Here is a 23,685-nt window from a genome sequence, read left to right on the forward strand (position 1 = left end):
GTAAGTAAAATCCAGAAGCCTTTCCTTCTAGTCAATATCCTCAGATGATTCAGAATAATCTAGTAATTTAACTTTTTTATTTCTTTTATTTTTAGAGATGGAATCTTTCTATGTTGCCCCACCTGAGCCTAAACTTCTTTAGGTGTTCTTGTGCCTTAGCTTCCTCAGTAGCTGGGACTATAGGTGTATGCCCTTGTGTCCAGCTTCCAGTATTTTGATTTCTAACATCTGTCAGCATTAGTTTTACTGGTTTTAAAAATTTACATGCATTAAAACTATATAGTAGGCTTTTTATTGTGATAAAATAACATTTATTGTTTTATCATTTTAAGCATATTGAAAAATGCAATGAGTGTTCACATTTTAAAAATTCATTTTATAAAAGATGCATTGCCATTAATCCTTCTCAGAATACTCCCCCTCACATCAAACATGCTTACCCTATTGTTCTTGTCACTTTCTGAAGTAGTTCTAGAAGTCTTGTAAGTTGTTAGAAGATGGATGAAGACACACTATAATGTTTTGTTTTTTTTTGGTACCGGGCATCGAACTTGGAACCTTGCGCTTGTGAGGCAGGCGCCGGAACCACTGAGCTAAATCCCTGGCCCCCCTACTGTAATGTTTTTACAAGCTTGCTTTTCCGCTGAATGGCACTCAGGAGCAACATTCACTGACTTTTTGATCACACCTTGTAAACATACTTGTGAAGGAGAACTTCCAGATCTGCTTCAGAAAGTGGCAAGAAAGAAATATCAGAGAGAATGAACAACTGGGATCTCATGTTACTAAAATGCTTTTGCACAGCAAAAGAAACCAACAGAGTGAAGAGACAACCCACAGAATGGGAAAAATTTTTGCCAGTTGTTCCTCAGACAAAGGACTAATATCTAGAATATGTAAAGAACTAAAAAAAAACCAAACCCTAAATTTAAAGACCTAATCCAAAAATGGGCATCTGAAATGAGTAGACACTTCTCAGATGAAAAAGTATAAACATCAAGTAAATATATGAAAAAAATGTTCAGCATCACTGGTCATCGAGAAATGCAAATTAAAACAACACTGAGATTCCATCTCCAGAAAGAATGGCTATTAAGAAATCAACCAATAACAAATGTTGGAGGGGCTGTTGGGAAAAAGAAATCCTTCTCCAGTGTTGATGGGAGTAAAGACTGGTGCAACCACTGTGGAAATCAGTGTGGCGATTCCTCATAAAACCAAAACTAGAGGTTCCATTTGACCCAGCTATTCCCCTTCTTAGGGAATTAAAAAGAATTAAAAGCCTCATACCACAGCGATATATGTACACCCATGTTTATAGCAGCACAATGTGTAATAGCTAAATTTTGGAAACAGCCCAAAATGCCCATCAAAACCTTCTATTTTTACTCTTTTTCTTGTCCCTCCTTTCCTTTCTCCCTCCATCCTCCCTTGTTACCCTTCCCATTTGAACACTTTCTTCCCATTTCCCAACATCCATTATACATTTCAGTCCTTATTTCCACTTTCAGTTTCTCACACAGAGAAACAATATGGTGTTTAAACACATGTGTCCAATTTATTTCACTCAAAGTTATGTTTTCATGGTGCATCCATTTACCTAAAAATGTCTCAAGTTTATCCTTTTTAATGACTGTGGTATTCCATTGTATATAAAAAAGACATTGTCTTTATCCATTTATCTATTGATGGGCATCTGAGCTTTGTGCTGTTATAAACATGGGTGTGCATATGTTGCTGTGGTATGATGCCCTTTTTTTTTGTTTGTTTTGGTACCAGGGAATGAACTCAGGACCTTGAGCTTGGGAGGCAGGCACAGTGCCACTGAGCTAAATCCTTGGCCCATGATGCTCTTAACTCTTCTTGGAAGGTCTCTTTTTTCTGGGTTCCTGTAGCAGAGAGCACTGTTTTCCATCCTTTGACTTTCAGTCTGTGAATTTGTCTTTGAGTTAAATGTATTTCTTGTATGCAGCATATTGTTGGATCGTGTTTCTTGATCCATTCTGCAATCTAATTTTTTTGATTGGTGAGTTGAGACCATTTATATTGATGGTTGTAACTGATAAGTATTGACTTAATCCTTCTCATATTGTTTTCCTGTTGTTGGTTCCCTTTCTCTCCTGTTTAATTGCTTGCCTTGTCTAGTGGATTCGTTCCATTGGGATTCATGAAATTGTTGTCTTCATTGTCTTTTTGTAGAATATTCATCAGAACTGTTTAAAGTGCTGGTTTAGTGGTCATGAATTTCTTCAGGTGTTCTTTATTATGGAAATATCTTATTTTTCCATCAACGTTGAAAGATAATTTTGCAGGGTACATCAATCTGGGTTGGAGGTTTTCTTTTAGGGTTTGAAATACTTCACTCCAAGCTCTCCTTGACTTAAGTCTGCTGTGATTTTATAGGCGATTTTTTTTTTTCTCTAACAGCTTTTAATATTCTCTTCTTGTGTTGAATTTTTGGAATCTTGAGTATTGTGTGCCTTGGTGTAGTTTTTTTCTGACCATGAGTAATTGGAGTTCTGTATGCCTCGTTTATCTTTATCTCAAATTCTTCCATGCTTGGGAAGTTCTGTGGTATTACTTCTGTGAACTGGTTTTTAAATGTCCTTTGTGCTACCATCTGATCTTACATTGATTCTGATTAATCGTAAGTTATTCTTCTTTGTATCATCCAGCAGCTGTTGGATTGACTTCATGAATCTGTGGTATTTTTAAGTCTTCCATTTGACAAGTGCTAAGAGCAACCCTGTCCTCTAGATCTGATTGATATTCTATTTTCACATTGATTAAGCTGGGTATACTTTCAATAGAAGTTTTAATCTCCTGGCTATCCATTTGAATCTGTTTCATGGATTTTATTTCTTTCCTAGGTTGGGTATTCATGGTTTCCATCACTTTCCTAAGCTCCTTTATTTTTTTGCCCTCTGTCTACTCTAGATTCAGTAACTATGTCCTTCATTATGGTCATTATCTCTTTAGTTATCTATGCAATTATTTCTGATTGTTTTTCCTAGAGACTCGTTCATCTGCCTTGTTACTACTGCTACTACCTGTTTAAGAAAGTTCAGTTGGGTTGCTTTTGGTTTCTTCCACCTCAGTGTCCTTGTGGGCAAAGGTCTGCATCTTCCTTCCGTGTCCTCTCATTTTCTGTTTCTAAAAATTTGTTTTCTGTGTTGACGCTTGTAAATTGCTTATGGTCAGTAGCTCTGTTACTAGTATGGAGGCTTCTTTAGGAAATAACAACTTTTCAGAGATGTCTTCAAGGTGTGCCTGGCTTTTGGCTTTTGCATCTGTCCCAAGATTCTGCCTCTTCAATTTATTATGGATGAGAAGTTGCTGCCTCTTTAGTCTAGCATCCAGTTCTTTGGTACTGGACTATGGTATTGTTTATGACCCCTAGACAATCTCAGTATTGGCATATAAGAAGAGCAACTGATCACAACAACTATGTCACTTTGGCTAAAGTCAGTAATAACAATAGCATCAAACACAATTTAGAAAATGACAGACTGAGGAAACTTGTTAATCTGCCACCTTTAACCATAGGTACAAGGTTTTACAGTTATATAACAAAGTCTAGAAACAAATCAGAAAATTATGTACTGTAAATATCCCCTCAGTAGAGCAATTTTACTCTCAGGGGAGAAAATTTAAAAGAGATAAGAAGAAAATAATAGAGAAGCAAAAGAAGAGAAAGATTAAAATTAAGGCTGAAGGACAAAGGAAGATTACCCATCCTTTGTAAACTAGTGAAGAAGATAGGGAAAGAGAGAAGGAAAAAACAAAAGTAAGAACAAAACAAAACAACTAAAAACAATGTTCACACTAGTGAAAAAAACAAAATGCAAAGAAAAAAATAAGATTTCTATGTGATTTCAAGCTTGTGGTTATCTTCTGGGGTCTACAGTTTTGTGGTATTGTCTCTTCTGACCACTTTTGACTTGAAGTCTGCTATGTCTGAAAATGAGATAGCTAACGCTGCTTGTTTTTGGGCTCCGGTTGAATAAAGTATTGTTTTCTATCCTTTTGCTTTTAGTCTATGTATTTCCTTTTGGATGAGGTGTTTCTCCTGTAGGCAATATGCAATATGGTTGCATTTTTTTTTTTTTGTACCGGGGATCAAACTCGGGACCTTGTGCTTGCAAGGCAGGCACTGGAACCACTGAGCTAAATCCTGGGCCCTGCATTTTGTTTTTTGATCTAATCTGTCAGTCCATGTCTTTTTTTTTTTTTTTGGTACCGGGGATTGAACTCGGGTCCTTGCGGTTGCGCAGCAGGCGGCGAAACCACTGAGCTAAATCCCCGGCCCGGCCCATGTCTTTTGATAGGTGAGTTGAGACCATTGACATTGTGAATTATTATTGTAAGGTGTTTATTGAATCCTGTTATTGCATTACTTTTCCAGTACTGATTCCTTTTATTTTTTTTCCCTTTAAACTATTTTCCCACTTAAATCTATACTGTACTTTGGGCTCTTTGGTGCTAGTAGGCTCCTTTGTCTCTGTCTAGGGTTTCTTTAAGTATTTTCTGTAATGCTGCTTTAGTGGACATGGATTTCTTTAGGATTACTTTGTGGTGGAGAGTCTTTACTTCTCTGTCAATTTTGAAGGCAGTTTTGCAGCATATAAAAGTCTGGGTTGAGAGTTGTTTTCTTTTAATGCTTGAAAGACTACTCCAAGCTCTCTTGGCCTTTAAGGTTTGTGCTGAGACATCTGTAGTTTCGCTAATTGGCTTCCTTTATAGGTTACTTGCTATTTTTCTCTGGTCACTTTTAGAATTCTTTTTGTTGAATTTCTAGAATAATTATAAGTTATGGAGAAGTTTTTTTCTGGGCATGGCTATTTGGGGTTGTATATACCTGTTGTACTTGAATATTGAATTCTTTGGAAACTTTTCTGTTATTTATTCATTGAATAAATGTTTTATGTCTAATTTTTCCTGTATTCCTGTAATTTGTTTTGTTTTGTTTTTTTGAGCCATCTAGCTATTGGATCCAGCTTGTATGATATCTTGTCATTTTTAGGGTGCCATGGAGTTTTATGATCTACTGCATCTACCTTTTCTTCTATTTCTGGTACTCTGTCCTCACATTAGTTGAGTCTGCTACCCATTTTCCATTGAGTTTTTGTATCATCTATTTCTGCTTGCTTTCCTTTCATACTTTGTTTCTTTACTGAAGTAGTTGTTCATGTCTTACATTGTCTTGCTTAACTCAGTTTATTGCTTTTCTTTAAGCTTATTGAATATTACTAAAATCCTTTATCTGTTTAATTAAATGCTCTTTTAGCTTGTTAAACATCTTATGCATTTGCATATATTCTTTTTTCTCTTCCAACATTTTGACCTTTTCCTTTTTGAGTTCTTTGACTAGGTTTTCCTGCATGAGATTAGCTTTTGGGGACTTAGGGGTTTTGGGGGTGTATCTTGTAAGTAAGTAACTGCATTAGAAGAACACAGATTGAAATTATGATCATGGAGAGGTTATTAATGAAAAACGAAAGTAGAGAAACATACAATATACTCTACTTCCATTATCTTTTTATCTATTTTTTAAAAAATGTTTTAAACTATTCATTATGTCATAGCAAGATCAAGTCTTTATTTTTATTTTTTTATTTTTTTGGTACTGAGGATCGAACTCGGGACCTTGTGCTTGTGCTGGAACCACTGAGCTAAATCCCCGGCCCTAAGATCAAGTCTTTAAAGTGTAATAGTACATAGGGGAAATGATTTTAATTCATGTAGTTATAGATACACTGTAAATGTATCTTTATGTTACGCACATATACAGTTCCTGACTTAGGATTTTTTGACTTAATGATTTTTCAACTTTTCTGCTGTGTGAAACAATGTGTCCTACTTTGAAGTTTGAATTTTGGTCTTTTTCCAGGCTAGTAATATGTAGTAAGATAGTGTTGTGATACTGTGCAGCAGCAGCAAGCTGTGTGATTTTGAGGGTAAACAGCTGATAACTCTACAGTCTACCAAGGCTGCTAAGCGATGACATTCTGTAGGTGAGGTATATTAAATGCCTTTTCGATTTATTTATTTACAGTGAGGTTTTCAGGCTATAAACTCATCTTAAGTCAAGGAACATAGAACCCTCACAAATGGAACTTACCAAGGCTTCCAGGGTTGTGACACATTGCTGATTGTGTTTGCCGGGTACCAAAGGGTGGAAGTACAACAGGGCTAGGCTCTGACTTCCACACCAGTGCTTTCTGCGACTGTGTGCGCTCTCTGGACTCCTCTTCTTGCGCCTCTACAGGACAGTGTGTATCAGGCAGCAGAGCCCCAACCCTGGTGTCTTCACCTGTGCTGGAAGCCTGAGGGGGAGCTCACGTTTTGGGTAGGTTTGACTTTGATTGAAGAAAATTTTAGCCTATATACTGCTTTAACCACTGGAAGAATGATGGATGGCAAAGATGTGCCTTGAGATGTGTGATTTGGACGAATTCCAACTAGCTTCACTCTGCATCAGGATGAGATAACTGAAAGGGAAACAGAATCATACTATTCCCTTTGTCAAAAGTTATTTGATGTTGGTAACTGACAAAGTGAAAATGCACTTTCAGAAGGTTATGAGACAAGAACACATTAGTGAGATATAGTTTGAATATGAAGGCACACCACCACTGAAATGGCATTATCCAATTGGTTTGCTATTTGATCTTACATGTTCAGCTCTTCTGTGGAACATCACAGTACATTTTAAGAGTTTTTTAGAAAGAGGCCTTCTATACTGTCCATCTAAGGATGCAGTGGAAGCTCATTTTATTTCTTGTATGAAAAGAAGCTGATGCTTTAAAGCATAAAAGCCAATTAATCAGTGAAATGCAGAAAAAAGATCACAAGCAGCTTTGGATAGGACTACAGAACGACAGATTTGACCAGTATTAGGCTATTAACTGGAAACTTATGGAGTATCTTTCAGAAGAAAATGGATTTTGTCACATCCCTTTTAGAATATATCAGACAACGACTGAGTGACCTTTCTTTCAGAAGCTGTTTTGTCCTGTGACTGCAGATGGACAGCTGCATACAGTAGGAGATCTCCTCAGAGAAACTTGTCCTTCTGCAATTGCTCCTGAAGATTGGGGAAAAAAGAATCAAGTAATGATTCATGAAATTGAGCCAATGTTGGAAACATTTCAGTGGCTGCCTGAACATCTGAGCTACCCATATAATTTTCTTTATATTAGTATCATCTCCCAGCCAACAGATTGAAGGGCCAACTCTTGGCCTGGATGGAATCACTTTGAAACATGATTTATCAGAGCATATTGACCTTTGCTTCAACCTGACCAGAGACATTTTGCTGCTGGAAGCTATGCAGGAAAGAGATTCCATGTCAGATAAGACAGTTAGGTTGGTCTTACTATGTATCACCACTGGTTTTCTCCACTGCAGTCATTAAAGCTCAACTACGACTGGAAAGCTCAACAGAACCACTGCAAATCGTCTGTTTATTTGCAAAATATTTTGAAGCTGAAAGCTTTGGCCTAAGAAGAAAATGGAAATAATGGAAATACGTGCCACTCAGTTTGTATTTCTTTTCTCTTTTTGGGTACTGGGGATCGAACTCGGGTCCTTGCACTTGCGCAGCAGGTGGCAAAACCACTGAGCTAAGTCTCCAGCCCTTAGCTTGTATTTCTGATTAACAAATAAACGGGTATTTCCTAAGGTGACCATGGTTGAATTTTAGCTCAAGGGAGTGGAAACATTGTTTTAATTTTCAAGAGAATTAGACATAAGAAAGTAAAAGAGAAATTCTGTTATCAATAACTTGAAGTAATTTTTTGTAAATGATCAAGTTTCATAATATGAGAAAATGAATAAAATGGAAACAAAGTCTTTGTAAATAGGGAGGCATGGAGGGGTTGAAAGAAAGGCAGGGAAATGGGGGAAAAAGTAAGAACCAAGATAGAGTATGTAAAGGTGCAAATTCCCAATGATGAATGTAATTATATTGTATATCTAAAATGTACCAATGAAATCAATAATATAAAAAAAGATCAAGTTTCAGTAAACCCATCTTTCCTTAATGAAAATTTCCAGTATTTTCAGTCTATTGATATTAATGCTGTCTTGTAACTTTGATAATGAACAATGAGAGATTTGTAATAAAACTTCTAAATAATGGAAAAGAATTTACAAAATGAAACAATAGTATATAAATAAATTAGTCATTTTTGAGGATATCATATTCTAGTGCATAATGATATTTAGGAAGACTGATAAGTTATACTAGAAACATATTTAACAAAACAGATAAAGGGGAAAATGAAAAGGGTACTCACTGGATATTTGCTTTGAGTTTGCTGCTGAATATCATTTAATTTTCTTAAAAGGAAGGTATTATTTTTCTCACTATAATAATACCTAAAGAGGTGAAGTAATTTGCTTTAAGTTATCAGTTTGTAAATTCAGACTTGTCTGATTCTAAAAGGTGTGTTCTTTCAGCTGTATCACATTCAAAATTTCTTCCATTCATCCATCCATTTATCCATATTCCATCATAATTCTGTTTTCTAATAGAGAATTACAAAGAAAACAAAAAAACCTTTTGAGATTGCTGAAAATGTCATTAATTTATAGAAACAAATTTGAAAGCAGTAAAAATGAAAAAGAAATTATCAGAGTTTCCCAAAGTTGTGAGATACAGTATATTTTATGGGAAATTATATCCTTATTTTAATTCGGTTTAGAAAACTCCAGGTTGAGGGTTGGGAATGTAGCTCAGTAGTAGAAAGCTTGCTTAGCATGGGCAGGACTCTGGGTTCAGTCCCCAGTACTGCCCCCCCCCCTCAAAAAAAACAAAAGAGGAAGAAAAAACTCCAGTTTGAAAAAGTGGAAGAATTCTGGGATTTCTTAGGGGCTTTCCTATGCTAAAAAACACTATAAGTTTCTTCTAAGAGATGAATACTTACTTGGTATAGAATTTCCCAGCTTATTTGCCATTGAATTTATTTTTCCAGGAATTTTTCAGATGGCTAAAATTCTTTGACAAATGTTAGAAGTATTCAAAAAGAATAAAAAAAATTTAAAAAGCAAATGGAAAGTTTTTATGGAGTAAAACATCGCAATAACTCTCAAAAAATAGAATATTTCTTGTTCCTGAGAGGTGAATGAAATCCTTCATATTAAATGGAGCTTCCTAAATAAATGCGGGCATCCCATAGTATAAGGTGTAATCAAAATATATAGTGAATATTTAAATAAAAATTTATTACAATAAAAACACTGCTGCCATTAATGTCCCTCAGAGTACTCCCACTCACTTTGGACACACTTATCCTGTAGTTCTTGTCACTTTCTGAAGCAGTTTGGAAGTCCCCTTTTGTATGTAAAAAATACGGTAAATTTTGCAGCTGAGTGCCATTCAGTGAAAGGCAGGCACCTTATCTACCTTATTTGCTGCATCTGCTACAGTGAGACTTCTGGCTCTTCCACAAAGTCAAAATTAAGTCAAAGGTAAACATTCAGGATATCTTGGCAGTCAAAACAGTGAGCTAAAAACACTGAAGAGGAACCCAGACTTGCTTCAGAATGTGGCAAGGATAATAGGATAAATGTGTTTGAAGTGAGGAAGAGTATTTTGAGGAAATTTAATGGTAATAGGTCTTTTTAAGGCATATTAAGGCCTTAAAGGCATATGTTATTTTTCAATCATACCTTGCATTCAGAAGATAATACCTCAGAAGTATGGGAAAATGCCCCTACTACTAATGACTTCTTTGGTATTGTCTTTTGTTAGACTTAGAAGCCTCAAAAAAGCAGTTCCAAGCACCAAAGAATAAGGTTCAAGAATATGTAAAGAAATATCCAACATCAAAAAATGAAAGACGTTACAGTGTTTGGACTCAATCAGAAATTACCAAGCATTCAAGAATCAAAACATTACCTATGATTCTAAGAAAACTGAATCAATAAAAAGACCTAGAAAGGATATGAACTCAATCAATAAAAAGACCTAGAAATCATATTAATTGAGAAGGCCATCAAAAGATATTAATTATATCTTATATGTCCAAGAACATAGAAGAAAGAGTTGAGGATGTAGCTCAGTGGTAGTGTGTGTGCTTAGCCTGCATGAGGCCCTGGGTTTGATCCCTGGTATTGCAAGGAAAAAAAGAAAAAATAAGGGTAGAAGAAAGCACGAATGTGTTAAGAAAAGGTGTAGAATATATGAAAAAGGTCTAAATCAAATATTTTCAGATGAACAGCATAATGTCTAAGTTGAACAAATACAGTCAGTGAGATTAAGAGCAGATTAGGCATTGCAGAGGAAAAAATTAGTGACTTGAAAACATAAAAGCAGAAGTGATACAAAGAAAGCAAAAAGAGAAAAAAGTGAGGGAAAGAACCCAAAAGAGGAGCAGTGATTTATGGGATGCCTTCAGCAACATAAAAAACAAACAAACAAAAATACAGTTTTGATGTTCCTAAAAGGAAGGGTTGAGAGGGGAGAGAAGAAAGGGAATACTTGAAGAAATAATGGTCAAAATTTTCCAAATTTGAGGAAAACCATAAACCAACGCATGAAAGAAGTCAATTCCAAATACTGGAAATATGAAGTAAACTACAAAGCACATAATCAAATTGCTTAAAAGTGGCCCTAAGGGGGGCTGGGGATTTAGCTCAGTGGCACTGCACCTGCCTTGCAAGCGCAAGGTCCTGATTTCGATCCCAGGTACCAGAAAAAAACAAAAGTGGCCATAAGGAAGAGATCTAATATATACAGATTAACCAGATCAGACAGAAGACTTCTAATCAAAAACAGAGTAAATCAGAAGCCAATGAAACATCTTTAGTTTTTTTTAGTATGTATATAGTATGTTCCATGTTCCCCATTTCTGGGGAATGTTGATTTCCCTCCCTTCTATAGGAAACGTTATAAAAATTGTTTTTTTTTGTTTTCTCATTGCAAAAAGAAGTAAATTTGTATATATTTTCATGTTTTTAGGAATCATAATTAGATGGTGGCATGTTATGCATAGCATTATTTTCATTAAAATACATATTCTGGAGGTCTCTTCATTCTAGAATATAGAACAAGCTCATGTATGTATGTGCATCTATGCAATCATGTGTAATTTAATGATGGGAGTGGATTCTGAGAAAGGCAATAGTAGATAATTTGATTGTGGTATAAACATCATAGAGAGTACTTACACAAAACTTACGGCCAGCATAGGTATGGTCCATTGTTTTTTTTTTTTTTATATCCTTTTATTGGTACATTTTAGGTGTACAATATAATGACATGCATCATTGGAGATATGCACCTTTACATACTCTCTTGGTTCTTATTTTTCCCCCCTTCCCCTGCCCTCCCTTCAACCCCTTTAAGACTTTGTTTCCATTTTTTCATTTTCTCATATTAATTCCATTCCCTTCTTTCCTTTCCCCTACCCTTCCAACTTCCTCCTCCCCTTTTCTTCCTATTTCACATTATCTATTATACTTTTTAGTCCTTATTTACACTTTGTTTCTCACACTAGAGAAACTGTTTGGTAAATACACATGTATGTCCTGTTTATTTCACTTAAGAGTATCCCCTCAATGTGCATCCATTTAGCAATAAATGTCTCTTAATTTCTCATTTTTGATGGCTGAGTAGTACTCCATTTTATAAAAAAACCACATTTTCTTGATCCAGTCTCCAATTGATGGTCTTTTGGGCTGTTTCCAAGTTTCAGCTATTACAAACTGTGGTACTATGAACATGGGTGCACATATGTCACTGTGGTATGATTCTTTTAGTACTTTGGGGAAGATCCCCAGCAGGGGAATAGCTGGGTCAAATGGGACTTCCAGTCCTAGTTCTTTGAAGAATCTCCATACTGATTTCCACAGTGTGTATGGTCCATTGTTAACTAAAGCATTATTATGTGGTACTTTACTCAGTGTGTGCATATGTATGTATGTGTGTATGTATATGCATATATCTACTATCTTATATCTGTATATCTGTATTTGTAGATATTCATATCAGGTCATTTCTTTTATACTTCTCCTACATATTTTTAAAATGCCAATCTCAGATATAGTATTCGACTTAAAACTAATGCTGTTGCTGTTTAGCAACCCTATAATTACATGACTGAAAACCACAATTATTTATTCTCATACAGGCATTTGCTATAATGTGGCTGATCTAGCCTGTTTGTTTGAGTGATTACATTAGAAGTTGCAGATCTGTTTGGCCTTGGTTCCTAGATGGGAAATACTCAGATGTATGTTCATGTATATTTATTTTGATATCTGATGGGATCACAAATAACTCAAAGAAAAGATTTTAGGATGCATTGACAGTTTTAGTTTTAAGAGTGCAAGCATAAACTCATGGTACTTCTGAAGGCCTAGGCCCAGAATTGTCATAATGCCATTCCTTGTCATGTTCCACATGGACAGGATCAAGTCATATATTCAAGCCCAGTGTCACTGGAAAATACACTTTAGTAAGAGGAAGTGTAGAGTGCATAGTATGGATATGTGAAAAGTTGAAGAATTTGGTTCAGTACCATAGTCCATTTTGTCTTCTATTGTGTCATTTGGATGTTGTGTAGAAATGGAAGTTCTGCCTTGCTTATGTTGTGAGAAAGTTAAACTTATATTCAGAATGGATGCTGTAGCAACTGTGTTTCCTGGAAAATAAGACCTAACCAGAAAATAAGTGTTGATCATTCCCATAGTGATGGCCAATATCGTGTAAGAAGGTTATAGCTCCACTGTTCTCTTGTTCAGTGGCTACTCTGTAATGGCAGGGAAGGCAAGGTGATTTGGGCTGGCAGTTTTAATCTCTAGTTTTCAAGGCTGATTATTTTCTGATTAGATCTTAATTTTGGGGGAAACTTGGAATATAAAATTATGAGAAGTCAGTACACAGTCACATGTTGAATACGTCATTGTGCAAAGTCAAGAATGGGGGCCCAGGAATGTAGCTCAGTGGTGCAGCACCTGGCTGGCAAGCATGAGGCCTTGAATTCAATTCCTGGTACCCCAAAAAAGAAAAAAAAGAATGGGGCCAATTTCCTTACATCTCAGGAAATTAATAATTCCATTATATCTTGTAAAATCTAGGCATCACTAAAATTAAAGCAAGATTTATTCTTACAGATTTTCCCTTTAACAGGTATGCAATTGCAGTTATTTGATAGTTGTATGGCTAGTCTCTTAGTATGGAAGAGTCCGTCTACCTTTTATGGAGGGGAAGAGGGTAAGCCTTACAGAATGCATTTTAAATTTACTCAGTTTATTTATTTTTTTTTATGGTATCATTTGACTTGTCACTATACCTCCTTTAGGTCTGGACTTAGGATGAACATTTTTGGCATATGATCTCCTAAGTGATAGTATGAAGTTCATCTTTTATCACACGAAGAAGCTTACAGACTGACTTTGTTTTACTATTTGTGATCCTTAGTTTAGTCATTTGGTTTAGGTAATGACTGGTTGGCAAATTAGCAAGTAACCTGAGTGTGATACTTCTGGATTTTGTAAATAAGATTTTTTTTAAAGAGTTGACTTGGATACATAAATTTTTATTTCAGTGTGTTTGACATTAAAATTTTTTTTTGGTACCTGGGATTGAAGGCAAGAGGTAGCGCCACTGAGCTAAATCCCCATTGACATTTTTACTTTTGATGTTCTTATTGTGCCATACAATTGTTAGGTGGTCCAGTGTTATTTTAGATACTTAGGAAAGCATTTCAATTTTGTCCAAGCAAGGTAAATAAAGGGCTCCAGGTAGAACTAGCAGTGATTTTTTTTTTTTTTTTTTTTAGTTACTAAATCTGGTAGACATTAATGTTTTCTGATTATAGATCTCTAGCTGCTTTTCAAAATCAGTGCATTAGCTTAGTATATACATTTTCTTTTGTGTGTGTGTGTGTGTGTACATATAGTAATGAATTAACTTGACCTTCCATTTAAAATCTCTTCGTAGTATAAATTTGCCATTCTTGTTTTGTCAGCAGTGATTTTTCCCAGGTATTATTATTTTGAGGCTACTTTTATCCTGTTTTGTTTTTTGTTTCCTGTTATTTGTTTTTTATTTTATTATTTATTATATTATTATTTGTTTGTTATTTGCTTTTATTTGTTTTCCTGTTTTTGTTTTTTGTTTCCTGTTATTGCTCAGTTGAGGTTATTTGAAGATGATCATTCTGTATCAGTCACAATTTGGTAAAAACAAAAATAGTTAAATAAAGTGTCTAGTTATTTTAAGCAGGATAGGATTTAATACAGGGAATTAGCTGCTAATGAAATTCTTGGAATTGTTACTGGACAGGGTCCAAGGAGTTCCCCCCAAAAAGGGAATGGGGACATCATCATCATCCTTAGAAAATTAGAATTTCAAAGCACTACAAGAAGGTTAAGACTGAATTCATACAAATAAAACCTAGTCCAGAACCAATGAAATCCCTAAAATTTCAGTCCAGACAAATGCAAGAATTGTAAGGACAGCATTACAACTCAAGACATGAAAGTAGCTCCTATTAAAGTTGAGGTCAATCTCAGACATTACATACCACACATACCATAATTATAAAATCCTTTGAAAAAACTTTACAACCAGATTACTTCACTGGTAAATTTTATCAAACATTTCAAGGAAGAAATAATAGTGATTCTATAGATTCTTTTAGAAAATAGAGGAGGGGTTGCATCCATTTTTCTTCTCTGAGGACAGTGTTAGCTTAGTACCCCACCCCCCAACCAAAGACATTTAAAGAAAGAAAAACTGTAGACCAAAATTCCTCATGAACATATACACTAAGATCCTAAAGTATTAGCAAATTGAATACAGGGATATATATATAAGGAAGGTAATATGTCATGACCAAATGGGGTCTTTCTGCAAAATATAAGGTTGATTTGTCATTTTAGTTAGTTTGTTTGTTTTTTGGTACTGGCGATCGAACTCGGGACCTTGCGCTTGCAAGGCAGCCACTGGAACCACTGAGCTAAATCCCCGGCCCTTGATTTGTCATTTTAAAGTCAATTAGAATTTAAATTAAAGGTAAAAATTTATGTGATTACCTCAGTAAATGAAGAAAGGTACTTGGTAAAATACAACCTCAACTCACAGTTAAAAACTCGGTGATCGGGGCCGGGGATTTAGCTCAGTGGTTTTGCCACCTGCTGCGCAAGCGCAAGGACCTGAGTTCGATCCCCGGTACCAAAAACCCCCCAAAAAACCCTCAGTAATCTAGGAATAGTGGGGAACCTCAACTTGATGAAAAGTACCTCTGAAAAACTATACTGCTTCTAATATAGGTTGTGAATACTTTTCTCCAAAGGCAGCATATCTGCTCTCACCACTTTTATTCGACATTGAACTGAAAGTTTTATCCAGTTTAATATTGTAAGGAAAATAAATGAAGATTTCAGTTTTTAAATTGAAAAAGAAAAGGGGGTTTATTTACATATGACAGTAGTTCTCTGAAATTAAAATAATAAGGAATCTATAGAAAAGCTACTTAAGCTAACAAATCTGTATACAAAGTTAACACAAAAATGAGTTTTATTTCATATGGCAGCAGTTTCAAGAACAGAAAGTATCATGATATCATTTGAAAAAGAAACAAAATATGTACAAGATATTTCTGAGAAAATAAAGAAGCCTTAAATGGACATATGTTTAAGTGTTGGAGGGCCCAATACAGTAGTGCTCCCTTATCTGAAGCTTCACTCTCTGCAAGTAATTATAGTCTATAGTCCAGATTACAATCCCAACTGTCTCTTTTGGTAGATATTGACAAACTGATCCTAAACTTACATGCAAATGACCTAACTTGACCAAAATGATTTCAAAAAAGAATAAAGTTGATGGATTTATATTATCTCTTCAAGATTTAGAATAAAGCTATAGTATTCTTATTGGTATGAGATTACAAATATAGATTAAGGGAATAAAATAGAGTTCATAAGTAAATTCATATTCTTTTTCTTTTTAAAATTGACCTATAGTTTACCATTTGACCAATTTAAGTCAGTGTAGTTGCATTTTGTATACCACAGTGTCAATTATTACCACTATTCATTTCTAGAATTTTTCCATAATCAAAAACAGAAACCGTATACCTGTTAACTCCCGTCTTCCTTTCCACCTAAGATCTGATGGTCTCCACTATATTTTCTAACTTTGAATTCGCCTGTTTCTGGATATTGCATATGAATGGAGCCATACAATATTTTGTTTTTTTGTGCATGGCTAATTTCATTTAGTACAGTCTTTTCAGTGCTTATCTGTGTTGTAATATGTATCAGTTTTATTCCTTTTTATGGCTTATTGTATTTCATTGTATCTATATACTACATTTTGGGACATTTCTTTTTTTTTTAATGCAAAGACTGATGTTTACTTTTTCAGTGGTTCAATCTCACTAAGCTCTTAGCAGACCCCAAGTAAAAGACCAATTTGTAAAACTGGGCCATTTCAATGTTCTTACAGTTTAATAAATAATTCTCTTGATGACTGCTGTTACGAAAGTTGTGGTAGTATTCACAGTAATGGTGGTTTTCCTGATTAGTCTGTAGTCTTCAATAAGTGTAAGAAGTTATTGTATGAAACATCTGTCAAATGAGTAAGACTGCATTGATGCATCCATCATTCCCAGGATTGCTGGTTACCTGGGCATATTTAACCCAAATAACTTTGTCTCCTTGTGTCACAAGACCCAACTCACTCATGTTCACTTCAATCACTGTACCTTTGGTAATAACATCCAAAGTTGTATATAGTGGTGATGAAGGATTTTTTTCACACCAAGTATTGGTGGCTTTCAGTTCAGGATGTGTTACATGGGCCTTCTTGAAATGTAAGCCCATTGGCCTAATGAACCTTTCGTATTTTGGTGGTTTTCTTGTAAAGCCATCTCCAACAAAGCAGACTTTAGTAACCATCTTCTTCCATTTCTTCCTTTTTCTTTCCAATTCAAATAACTTTCAATACTTCTGTCTCTCCCTGCGCAGGAACTTTGGGCAGAAGGACTTCCCATTTTCCCGCCTTTTCTTTTCGTTGTTTAATCATGTTGGAAAATACTTTTGCCCGAGACTGACCCTCTCTGTCCAGCAGATAGGCAGGTACTGCTCCCTGAGGAGTCTTTTCATCATTCTTTTGTTTGGTGTTTCTTTTTTCATGCGTCTTGATAGTCTTCTTCATTTATATTTTCTTGGCATGGCGTTTTCATGGTAGAGCTTAGCCTTCAGGCCTATCATTTTTTTGGCCTTCTTTGAACATTCATGAGCCTCTCGACTTTCCTTTTTTCTCTTTTTCTTATGGTAATCCAAACGAGACCCATAACATTTACGGTGTAATTCAGTATATTCATTTTGTGGCATGGTGACAGCTGCAGAGCCACTGGGGGCAGCCTCAGGCACGGGAGGAAAAGTTTCAACTTTGGTGTCTCTCGCATTCAGGAGCTGACTTCGCACAGCTGGAAACAGGAAAGAGTTCCATTTTGGGATATTTCAAGATGAGTGTATATTTCTATTGTGAAATGAGTAAGCATTTTGATATATATTTAAATAATTGTTAGTTAAACACATTTAGTATATCAGAAACAAGCAGTGAAACTAGCAAAAGTTAGTACTAATATTGTCAAAGCTTTGGGAAATAGGTACACATGCGCCCCCCTCCCCATCTGAAGCGTCACTTTTTGAAGTTTCAGTTGCCCAGACTTGACAGCATTCTGACAATATTAAGTGAAAAACTCCAGAAATAAGCAACTCATAAATTTTAAGTTGTATGTTTTTCTTAACAGTGTGATGAAATGTTACACTATCCTACCTAGTGATTTATTCCTTTGTTCAGTATATCCTCGCAGTGTATGCAACTTGCCCATTAGTCACTTAGTAGCTGTCTTGGTTCTCAGACTGTCACAGTGTCAGTGATTGTCTTTAGTAACCATTACTTTATAAAGGTCCCAAAGCACAAGAACAGTGATGTTGGCAATTCAGTTATGCCAAAGAGAAGTTGCAAAGTGGTTCTTGTAAGTGTAGAGATGAAAGTCCTCAATTTAATAACTAAAGGAAAAAAAGTCATATCCTGAGGCTGCTACAATCTATTGTAAGAACGATTATCTGTGAAATACATAAATTCACGCTAGTTTTGCTGTCCTACCTAAACTGTCATTGCATCACAACTCATAATTTGAAAATATTGTAAACCAAAAATGCATTTAATACACTTTATTTACCAAACATCATAGCCTAGCAACACAGTACACTTCAGAAACAGCATTGGTTGTTCACCCTTGCAATGATGTAGTTGACTGGGAGCTATTACTTACCGCTGCTGCACCACCAGAGAATATTGTGCCATATATTGCTTGCTCAGGAAATGATCAACATTCAAAGTATGGTATCTGGGGCTGGGGATTTAGCTCAGTGGTTTTGCCGCCTGCCTCGCAAGCGCAAGGACCCAAGTTTCGATCCCCGGTACCAAAAAACAAAACAAAACAAAACAAAAACAAAGTATGGTATCTACTGAATTTGTATCGAATTTGCACCATTATAAAAGTTAAAAAATTCATGAAGTGTATAATTGTAAAAATCATAAGAAAATCATAAAACTGTATCTTTAAGTCAGGGGCCATCTGTAGTTACCTTTAACATTGTTCTTTATTTCAAGTTATTATTTAGTGTCATTTTCTCCAGTAGACTCCTTTTAGCATTTCTTTCAGGGCAGGTCTAGTAGTCACAATCTCCTAAAGCTTTTGTTTAATGTGGGAATGTCAGTTTTTCTCACTTTTGATAGACAGTTCTTTGCTTCATGTTTTCTTTTTTCTTTCAGCAATTTAAACATGTCATCTCAGTGCCTTCTGGACTGTGTAGTTTTTGATAAATTGGCTGTTAATTTTCTAAGAATATCTTATATAGCCATGTGTTTCTTAACTAGTATCCATTTTGAGAAATGCATTGTTAAGTGAACATGGAACATGTCATTCTGTGAACATTATAGTGTACTTAATATGGATCTAAGTGATATAGGTCAGTCACTTGATGTGGCCTCTTGATATAGTCAAAAGACAGTAAATACTATACATAAGAGGCTGCTACCAGTACAACATGGTATACTGTACTTTGTTTTTTTTTTGTACCAAGGATTGAACTGAGAGCCTTAACACTGAGCTATATTCCCAGCCCTTTTTTAAATTTTTTATTTTGAGACCTGGTCTCACTCAGTTGCTAAGTTGCCCGGGCTGAACTCAAACTTGTGATTCTACTGCCTCAGTCTCCCGGAGTGTAGGCATTATAGATGTGTACCATCCCACTTGGCAGTATGCTGTTTTATAGTATGGTATAATAGAGATATATAAACTAGTATTACTTAAATCATTTATTATTGTGATCAACTATTATGAAGTATTCATTATCACTTGTGGTATATGTATTTTTCTATGACTGGTGGCATAGTAAACTTGTTTACACCAGCATCACCACAAATGCATGGGAATGTCTTGAGCTGCAATGGCTATGGTGTCACTAGGTGGTAATTTTTCAGCTCGTTTTTACTCTTATGAGAGCACCATTGTATATGCATTCTGTTATTGATCAAAATGTCATTATGTACTATATGACTGTACATTAATCTTGTCTTTCTTGCTGCTTCCAATATACTCTGGGAATTGGTCACGTAGCTTGATGGTAGAAAGTGTGCTTACCTTGCATGAGGCTCTAGGTTCCATCTCCAGTACTGAGAACGAACAAAACAAGAAAACTCAGCCTTTGGCACTTTTATTGTAATGTGTTTTAGTGCAGATGTCTTTGTGTTTCTCTTTCCTGAGACCTGTTGAGCTTACCTCTTCTGGTTTTATTTGTGGGGTTTTGTGTGTGTGTGTTAGGAATTGAATCCAGAGTTTCTTCCTCCTCCTCCTTTTTTTTTTTTTTTGTGACAGGGTCTCACTCTGTAATTCATGCTGGCCTTGAACTCACTATGTAGCCCAGGCTGGTCTTGAACTCACAGCAATCCTTCTGCCTCAGCCTTCTGAGTGCTGGGATTACAGATGTGCACCACTACACCTAGCTCTTCTTTCTTTTTAAAGACAGGTTCTCATCATGTTGCTAGGCTGGTCTCAAATTCCTGGACTCAAATGATCCTCGCATCTCAGCTTCCCCAGTGCTGGGACTATAAGTACACAACACTATTCCTGGCTTGAATTTCTTGAATATGTAGATTATTTACTTTTTATTAACTCTGGGAAGTTTTTGGCCATTAGTTCTTTAAATAGTCTTTTTGTCCATTTTTTTCTTTCCTCTTTGCTGGTACTCCTATTGTGTGTATGTCATTGTGCTTGAGTGGCGTACATATCTTTTAGGCTTTACTCATGTTTCTTCATTTTGCTTTCAGCTTATCATAGCTGATAATTTTAATTGAATATCTTTAAATTCTGTGATTCTTTCCTTTGTCTGCCCAGATTCTCTAGTTAATTTTTCATTTCTGTTATTGTAATTTTCATCTCCAGAATTTCCATTTGATCCTGTTTGAAATAATTTCTCTCTATTGGCATTTTCTATTAAAATTTTAAATTAGTATTTATTTAAGGTATATACTAATTACATTCATCTTAGGGAATTGGTACATGTATACATTACATCTTAATCATTTTTACTTCCCCTTCTAACAGTCTCTATTTGACACACTTTCTAGGTTCTTTTTGCTTTTTTCCTTTTTTTTTTTTTTAAGCCCTTTGAGCATATTTAAAATAATAACTGATGGACTTTGTTTACTGAGTTTGATATCTGTCTTTACTTAGGGATAAGTTTCTATTAATTTCCTCCTTGAATGGCCATGCTTTGTTGTTTCTCTGCTTACATTACATTTTTTATGAGAGGTGAACTATATTAATTGTATGATATGATAACTCTGGAAATCAGATTCTTCCTCCTGGTAGTTTCTTTGTTTTCTGTGAGTTGTAGCTATTTGTTTAATTACCTTTTAAAACTGTTTTTGCAATATTGTTTTCTTTGTCATGTTTGGTTTCTGGTACTTAGAATGGGTGGCTTAAACTATAGTCCATGTATGCATGTATTGAGACAGGGTCTCACCTTGTAGTTCAGGCTGGTCTTGAACTCACTGTAGCCCAGGCTGGCCTGAAACTTTCGGTGATCCTGCCTCAGCCTCCTTACTGAGTGCTGGGATTACAGGCCTGCACTACCACACCTGGCTCATTTATTTTCTTATAGTTCTAATTCCCAGAGGTCCTGAGATCAGGGTGCTAGCATGATCACTTTCTGTTGAGGGCTCTCTTTCTGACTTGATTTGGCTGCCTTCTTGCTATGTTCTCACTCTTGGTGGTGGTGATGGCAGGGAGAGAGGGAGGGAGAGGGAAAAAAGAGACAGGGAGAGAGGCAGAGAGAGAGCGAGACAGACGGACAGACTGGCTCTTTGATGTGACTTCCTAAGAGCATTAATCCTCTAGAGAGCTCCCCACCCTCATGACCTCTTCTAACCAGAATTACCTTTCAAAAGCCCTATCTTCAAACACTGCCTTTGGGGTTTAGAGCTTCAGCATAAGAATTTTGGAGGACACACAAATATTTAGTCCATAACAGTCTTTGAAGTCTTTTCATATAGTTGTGGTCTGCTAGTGTTTTTTAGAGAGAGAGAGAGAGAGAGAGGGAGAGAGAGAGATTCTTCAACACCTAGAGTAAAAACAAAAGAAAACAAAAATGGGCTGGGGATTTAGCTTAGTGGATTCTTGGGGGAGGGGGGAGTAAAAAAGTAAAAAAAAGAGAGCAGAAAGAAAAACTTCTAGTCTTTGTGTGTTGTCTCTGTGTTGAGGCACTCTTATCAACCATAGCCAGGGTGTTACAGCTATACTGTAGCCTTCACTTCTTCCTTGAGGTGAACTTAAGAGTCAGAGGTTTCCACAGGTTTTCTTTGGGTGGTAGAGGTCTTGCATTTTCTTTAGAATGTTTTTGAGAAATGCCTGCTGGGTAGCCATTTTTTTGTTTTGTTTTGTTTTTGGTACCAGGGATCAACTCGTGACCTTGCCCTTTCGAGGCAGGTGGCGGAACCACTGAGCTAAATCCTCAGCCCCTGGGTAGCCATTTTTTTGCCCTGAAAAGTTTCCAGTTAGGTCAAACATAGGAAAGTACCCAAAGTCAGTTCTTCAGCAGCCTTAGATAGGTCAAACAGACAAACAGAATTAGAGAACCAACTACTCAGCTTCTTTTTTTTTTTTGAGACGGTCTCACTGTGTAGTTAAGGCTGGCCTTGAACTCACTATGTAGCTTAGGCTGGCCCCAAACTCATAGCAATCCTGCCCCAGCCTCCTGAATGCTGGGATTACAAGTTTGCACCACCATGCCTGGCTACTCAGCTTCATTTGTAACCAGGTTTGAAGGGAGCAACAGTGAGAATGTGGGCTACTGTTTTCAAGACTGTAGCTGAGTTTGGGGTGGGGCAAAAGCCGTAAATATTCTCTAGTACTTATATAGTTTACTGGTTTCTCCTCTCCCCTTCCCTCCCCTTAATGTTGTACTGGGGATCATGCCTAGGGGCACTCTCCCACTGAGCTATGTTCTGGTCCTTTTTTATTTCAAGTCAGGGTCACACTAAATTGTCCTGGCAGGGGCCAGGGATTTAGCTCAGTGGTTCTGCTGCCTACCTCCCAAGGACCTGAGTTCGATCTCTGGTACCCCTCTCAAAAAAAATGTCCTGGCAGGACTTGAATTTGTGGTCTTCTTGGCTCAGCCTTTCAGTGTTTGCTCAGTTTATTCACCTGGAGGTCAGTTGATTGAGTTTTTGTTTGAGATTTCAGTATTTATGTTGAGGGACAAACAGCTTAGTCCACATTTTTGCTGACATCCCTGAAGAAGTGTATTTTTTCCCGACTCATTATTTTTGTTGCTATTGGGCCCTCTTTGTACTGGTAGTTTTTCATTTCACTTCACCCAGTGTTTTTGTAATTTCTATAAGCGTGAGGGAGCTTTTGGATTATCCCTCTGATTTCATTTAGCTGAAAATGAAGATGGCCTTTTAAAATGTTTTTTGTGTGATTGTTACTGTTACAGTGCCCAGGATCAAAAATGTTCCATTAACCTTAAAATTCTCTTTGCTGTCCCTTTGTCATCAATCCCTGTTCACATCTGAAACTCCTGGCAATCCTTGATAGGTTTTCAGTTCTTATAACTTGGCCTTTTTCAGAGTGTCTTCTAATGGAGTCATATGTAAAATTCCAGATTTATATACATTATTTTGTGGTATCAATATTTGTTCATTTTTATTACTGTAGTTTATTATTTCATGAATATATAATTGGAAGACATTTAGGTTTTTTCCCCCAGTGGTTATGAATAAAGCTGCTATAAACATTCATATATAGCTTTTAGGGGAATTTAAGTTTTCATTCTTTTCAGTAAATACCTAGGAGTGGATAATTGGGCCATACTTTTCTAAAAAACTGCCAAATGGTTTTTTTCCAAGTGGCTACATGATTTTGTGTCCTATGCAGCAACGTAGGAGAGTTCCAGCTCTTCATACTCAAAATCTTTTGATATTGTCAGTCTTTTAGCCACTTTAGTATGTAGAAGTAATATATCTCATTGTTTACTTTGTATTTCCCTAGTGAATAATGATGTTGGACATTTTAAAATATCCTTATTCATCATGTATATATCTTCTTTGGTTATATTTCTGTTAATCTCTGTTTTTAATTTTTAAAACTT

The 23,685-nt window shown here is 36.0% G+C and overlaps 1 protein-coding gene and 2 pseudogenes across 4 annotated transcripts in view; 2 read left to right on the top strand and 1 right to left on the bottom strand.

Annotated features, from left to right (window-relative positions):
- Positions 1 to 23,685, top strand: part of Faf1 (Fas associated factor 1) — a 481,980-nt gene that overhangs the window by 18,708 nt on the left and 439,587 nt on the right. The gene's annotated exons all lie outside the window — the stretch shown is intronic.
- LOC147827301 (autophagy protein 5 pseudogene) lies at positions 10 to 16,790 on the top strand (annotated as a pseudogene). Its single transcript, XR_015452610.1, has one exon. The product of XR_015452610.1 is annotated as an autophagy protein 5 pseudogene (transcript).
- Positions 16,588 to 17,352, bottom strand: LOC101723353 (ribosome biogenesis protein NSA2 homolog pseudogene; annotated as a pseudogene).

Source organism: Heterocephalus glaber, unplaced genomic scaffold, assembly GCF_053883595.1.
Source record: "Heterocephalus glaber isolate CG9 unplaced genomic scaffold, H.glaber_assembly_v1.0 deba00001451, whole genome shotgun sequence".
Classification (NCBI taxonomy): domain Eukaryota; kingdom Metazoa; phylum Chordata; class Mammalia; order Rodentia; family Bathyergidae; genus Heterocephalus; species Heterocephalus glaber.